The 6490-nt window shown below is 37.5% G+C and overlaps 1 protein-coding gene across 1 annotated transcript in view; it reads right to left on the reverse strand.

Moving 5' to 3' along the window:
- Positions 1–6490, reverse strand: part of CENPP (centromere protein P) — a 170473-nt gene that overhangs the window by 61672 nt on the left and 102311 nt on the right. The gene's annotated exons all lie outside the window — the stretch shown is intronic.

Below are 6490 nucleotides of genomic sequence, written 5' to 3' on the forward strand. Positions count from 1 at the left end.
CAGACTTTATGACACGTGATATTTTACTACAAAATACACTAGCAAAACACACCAGTCCAAAAGTAACCAATGGTTATCAACCCAGGAATCTGACAATGTTATAAGGCGGGAAATAAAATGTTTTGTATACTTGCTTACGATACAATAAGATTTGTGACCTTTTCTCTCTCTATTTGTGCCTTGAAGCATCTTTGTGGTCAAAAATATGACTCAATATCTGCTAATATGTAATCCTCTTGAGAAATATTTTTTTTACCCCTAATCTGAATTATTAGATCACTACTGTGGCTCTCCAGTTGTTGCTAGACTGCAACTCCCATCATTCCTGACCATTCGCCATGCTAGTTGGGGCTGATGGGAGTTCAACAACATTTGGAAAACAACAGGCTCCTCACCCCAGATCTAAAGTAAAAGGAAAGGTGCCTTGGTAAGTGATATATTTTGGTCTTTTTGTAATTCTTACAACGTTTCCAAGTTATCATATGAAGATTTTATTATTTCTCAAATCTCTTACATGTTATGCACTTTTACAGAATGGTATAAGATTGCTCAAATATTACATACTGTATAATGTGTTTTCCAGGAAACATACATGCAGCAGGTAGCATTTTCATTTGCCAATAACTTGCATAATACATGTGCTTGCAATTATGTGGATCTATATATATGCACACAGACACACATATATACACACAGATGTATATTTGGTAAGATAAATAACATAAAAAATCTAATCAAATGATAACGTATTTTTTAGCTTGAATACCATTGTTTGATAGCAATTTTCATACTATAAGGAATATTAGTAATTATAACTGTTTTAATACTATAATAAAGTATTTTCAAAATACATATTGTCTTCATATTGGTTAGTACAATTACTTGAGCACTGTACTAATAGCAGCTGGATAATGGGAAGATTTGGAACCACAGCCTAGCTTGAATAATTTGAATAATTGGGATGAATAGGCACTAAAGGGGAACTGGTGATGAGGGTTACTAGAGTATATAATGCTAAAATCTAGAGTACTGAGGGAAAGTTAGGGTATTAGTAATGATCAGAGATATTTGCAACCAGATTACGGGAATGGAAAAGGAATTTGGCAGCATGGAAATGTAACTGTAATAGAAAAATCAATTATCTGTAAGATGTCAACTGCACATCTTTCACGGATATTGTCTTTTCAGCATAAGCAAACAAACGTTCCATTCTGATGAAAGTATAAGTTCAGAAAAAAATTCCATGGTCTCCTTTGTAATTCTTCCATCACTTCTATTTACCTTACCATTTGCCAGACATTTCTCTCATATTTGGTGAACTGTATTGGTATTAGGGGCGGGGTGGCACTGTGGGTTAAACCACAGAGCCGCGACGGGGTGAGCTCCTGTTGCTTGGTCCCAGCTCCTGCCCACCTAGCAGTTCAAAAGCACATCAAAGTGCAAGTAGATAAATAGGTACCGCTCGGTGGGAAGGTAAACGGCATTTCTGTGTGCTGCTCTGGTTCGCCAGAAGCGGCTTTGTCATGCTGGCCACATGACCCAGAAGCTGTACACCAGCTCCTTCGGCCAGTAACGCGAGATGAGCGCTGCAACCCCAGAGTCGGACACGACTGGACATAATGGTCAGGGGCCCCTTTACTGGTATGGTATTATATGGATTGGCTACTGCAGTGGTAGCCAAAGTGGTGCCATCAGATGTTCCCATCCCTATTGGCCTTGCTGGTGGAGGCTGATGGGAAATGTAGTCTGACAACATGTAGAGGAGATCAGGTTGGCTACCCCTGAGCTACTATGTCTCATGAAACTATCATGTACAACTATGTCTCATGAAAATATCATTGTACAACATTCCAGTGCTGGGTACAGTACACAGTAATGGAAAATAAAGCCTGTTCTTTCTGGAACAGAGGTTGTTTAAAAAAGTGAAGGATGTATGATCTCAGTGTTTATTCCTTCAAATCCCATGTCAAATTGCCCAAGACAGTTAAGTGGCTTGTGATTACAGCAGTCATCCTTGGCAATTTTTATTTCATGACTTGAAGAATATACTGAAATTATATGAAAGGTTAGGAGACCTAGACAGCATCTTAAAAAGCAGAGACATCACCTTGCCGACAAAGGTCCGTATAATTAAAGCTATGGTTTTCCCAGTAGTGATGTATGCACCATAAAGAAGGCTGATTGCCAAAGAATTGATGCTTTTGAATTATGGTGCTGGAGGAGACTCTTGAGAGTCCCATGGACTGCAAGAAGATCAAACCTATCCATTCTGAAGGAACTCAGCCCTGAGTGCTCACTGGAAGGACAGATCCTGAAGCTGAGGATCCAATACTTTGGGCACCTCATGAGAAGAGAAGACTCGCTGGAAAAGTCCCTGATGTTGGGAAAGATGGAGGGTACAAGGAGAAGGGGACGACAGAGGACGAGATAGTTGGATAGTGTTCTCGAAGCTACCAACATGAGTCTGACCAAACTGCGGGAGGCAGTGGAAGACAGGAGTGCCTGGCGTGCTCTGGTCCATTGGGTCACGAAGAGCCGGACACGACTAAATGACTAAACAACAGGAGACCTTTATTTTCAATATTACTGGTTGTGCTTCACTCACCATTATATGATCTATAATTCTTTAGTCTTTCCATCCCAGTCTAGGGAGGTTGTAATAGGTCTGAGCCATTGCTTTAGGCCAGTGATAGATAGTTAGAACATTACAGAAGTGTTCTTTGCAGTAAGGCTACTGACCTAATGACTGGGTGGTACTGTGACTTGATATGGCTGCATTTCCCTTAAAAAAATCAGCTTCACAATTTTGGGGTGGTTTCTGATGCTCAAGAGGCAGCTGTCCATTAGCACATATTTTTCAGTTTTTGCTGGTGCATCAAATGTGCTAACTCCAGGAGCAGTCAAACCTGGCCTACAGTCATAAACACACTAATTACATTTAGACTGGACTACTATAATTATGCCTTATGGCTTATGTAGAGCTGCCACTGAAAATTGTTCAAAAAGTTCCATTAGTGACAAATGCTGTTGCTAAAATTTTGACTGGTGGTACATTTCAGGACCTTCTCGGTGCTTTGCAGTGTGTACTAACATGCTGCTTATTCACAGTAAGCCATGGTTTGTTTCAGACTATGTTTTACCATGATGGGTGAATGGGGCTGTGGACCTCACTGCATGAGAAGGTTAGGTTATCTTCTACTTTGCAAGTGTTCTATTGTCATTTAAAAACTTTTATTGTCCAGCATGTTTTTAATTATTTTTCTGCTTAAACATTTTTCCAGTTTGGGCTTCCTTGCTATTTATTAGTTCTGTAGAGTTTATTGCATTTTAAAATTGTTTTTATATTTTGCTAGTTGTTTTGGGGCATCTCCATGTTTGAGCTGAAAAGTTGGATACTAAACCCTAAATAGATAAACAAACAAACAAACAAACAAAAAAACAGATTCCACTCTGTACATGGGGCTGAGTTCTTCCACTGATGAAAATTAGAAACCTGAGTGCCTTATAAAGAAAGAATGAATGATTGTATCCCAGTTTAATCTAAGAACTGAGAAACCAAATAAAAAAAATGGATGGTAAAATAAGGTCCAGAAACGGCACCCAATGATTCTGCTTACTTCATTTTTTCGTACTACTTTATGCATGTGATTTTGAATCGCTCCCTATAATTATGTTTGGTAATTCTCCCACGGAAATATAAATATTTACAATTCTGGTGAAAGAACAAATGCAGAATAAATTACTAGTTTATTCTATAGTCCACATACCTCCTAATCAAATGACATTTTAGATTTTTGTTTTAGAGGAGGTAAGTATCTGGTTTATAAGTTAAGCATTATTGTTGTATATGTTAGATAAAAGTCAGATATAATCAACTGCATGGTTTCAAGGAGGAGCCAAGTTTTAAAAAGAGTATTATTTAGCTCATGTATGTATGCATGCTCAGTGACCAACACCCTAATGGCTTAGTCTTCATGCTGGTCAACAAAAAGGAAACGAAAATAAAAGTAACATAGACTCTTTGCTTTCAAGAATCATATAATTGTTAGCTTTTGCTTTTTAGACATCTTTTATAAAGCAATGGGTATTTTTTTCCAGGCCACGCAAGCATAAAATATAAACAAGCACTCCATTAAATTACAAAAATGCTACCCAAAAATGTTGTCCAAATACCAACATTATTTGATACTTCTGGGAAGGGAGTGGAAGAGGACATAACAAATGCAGCTACAGTACACCATGTGAACATTTCCTGCAACCAATGAATGACATAAACCAAGCCTGTATTCTGGAAACTTTTGATGATCTGCTCCGATAAGATTCATCCCACTTACTTGTTAATCAAAAGAACTGTGGTTCTAAGTAAAGGCAACTGAATGTTTCCGTGGGGCAGTGCTCTCCCCCAGGGGGTACTCAAGGGTATGCAGCACCAGCACCTCTTTTTGTTGTTGTTAAAAAGTGTGACACTTACTGTAACAACTTCATGGTGAGTGCCGGCACCTATTAATCTAGAAACAAAGCACTGCTATGAGGGTTGCATTCTGGGTCAACATTCACATTGGTGGAGCACACATAAGCCTGCCCCATCCTCATTCTTCCCTCTTGTGGGTCCAGAAAAGGACCCACATGTTGGCGGCCACATATCAATTAGACATGTCTAAAATAGTCGCCACGTGTACTACTGCTTTGAGACCTAGATGGTGAAAAGTGGGATATAAAATTTAAAAATAAAATAAATGACAGAGACACTAATCAAACTTCTTGATACTAATTGTGACGGTAGGACAAGCCAGAACCTACCTATCTGGAACATCCTCTATAAATCTGGTTGTCAAATTATGAAATTCTGCCAAAAAAAAACATGTTCCAGCTCTTTGCTTTTCATTTTTCCTACGACTTACAATAAAAGTTTACATTTATTGAGCGAGTTAGCCTTTCCCCCTTTGATATTTGGCCAATGGGGCTTCAATCTTCAATAAGCTTTCTTTTTATTTTTAAAAATGCAAGCTTATCTAAAAACTTTACTCTTCCCAAGGCTACCTGTGATCCTCATAGCAGAATGCAATTTTCCTTGGCCCGAATTCAAGATTGTATTCACTTCATCACAATGGTGCTCTACTAGTCATAACCTGTACTCTTACTATTGTTTCAGTAATTCTGTGATGGCATTACACCTCTCACACTTGTAGATATGTGGTTTACTTCTCCAGTCCGTTCTTGCATTCATTGTATGACAGAAAATAGTCTCTAGGGAACACCGGCATTTGATATATTGTTTTCTGTTTATTGATATTTCAGTTTGTCCTAACTATTATCAACACCAATATAACTTACCTTAGTACACTAAATATACAGTTGCAATTGAAATTATTCAACCCCCTTTGCAAATCAGGTTTATTATCAAAATCAAACAAAAGCAATTGAAATAGCTCAACATAATGGATGCTTCAAGTGGTTTCTCCATTTTTTTCTGTTTGCAGAAGCTCTAGCCCAAGTATGTTGCACAAACTACATCTCAATATCTTTTCATGGATTACTAAAGATTATATACTACAGCCTCTATCTTTCTTGTTCACAATTTTTCTCATACTGGAATTTAGCCCTCAATATATCAATTTTACAAGTTCCTACATGAGAGTTCACTACTACATTTTCTCCTTTTGCTCGTTCATGATTCTTTCTAAACCTCACTGTACGTCTCACAAATCATGCCTGGCCTTCTTGCTGGAACTGCACGCTGTTAACTTCCTGACTTCTATGTTTTGTATTGTTTAAAAATCACAATAACAGCTTATGCTGTGAGAAAGGACTGACAACTAATGAATGAAACACCAAATCAAAATGCTAGACAGCACTGAGTCATGGCCAGTACACAAAACAATCAAGCGCAAGCATAGCTTGCTTTCAGTAACATTTTCAAATTTCAAGTAGCTATATTTATCATCTGGGTGCAAAACTTTAGAAAAATGTATTCTGCGGTTGAGTGTACAGCTTTTTTTCTGGTTCTCTAACCTAACATACCAGCATATTTTAATACAATCGTCATCCGTCCAACACTTTAAAAAAAGCATTGAATTTACAATGCAAACACAAAAAAAGTTACAGAGAATGAGCTAAAACTTCTAAACAAGGTTTAAGTATGTATTAATAGATAAAAGGGTAAAAAAGCTTCTGTACAGTATTTGTGGTTATGCAAATGTTTACGTAAGTATTTTTTCTTTTGACATCTGGTGAAAGATCAAAAAATAACTACAGTTCTGAAAGAATGGATTTTCCATAGCCAAGCAACATAAACAATGTACAGCTTTTTAAAATAAGCCAGACTGAACTGAAGTAAAAACATATCACTAGAAAACTACGGTATGTCATATTAAATCATCTTGGCCCAATTCAAAAATGAGAATTGGTACTTTCAGGATCTAGTATCATCACAAAACAATGGGGCGAAATCAGCAAAAAATGGCTTGTAAGATGTTCATATGGAAATATC

This window comes from Lacerta agilis, chromosome 2 (genome assembly GCF_009819535.1).
Source record: "Lacerta agilis isolate rLacAgi1 chromosome 2, rLacAgi1.pri, whole genome shotgun sequence".
NCBI lineage: Eukaryota > Metazoa > Chordata > Lepidosauria > Squamata > Lacertidae > Lacerta > Lacerta agilis.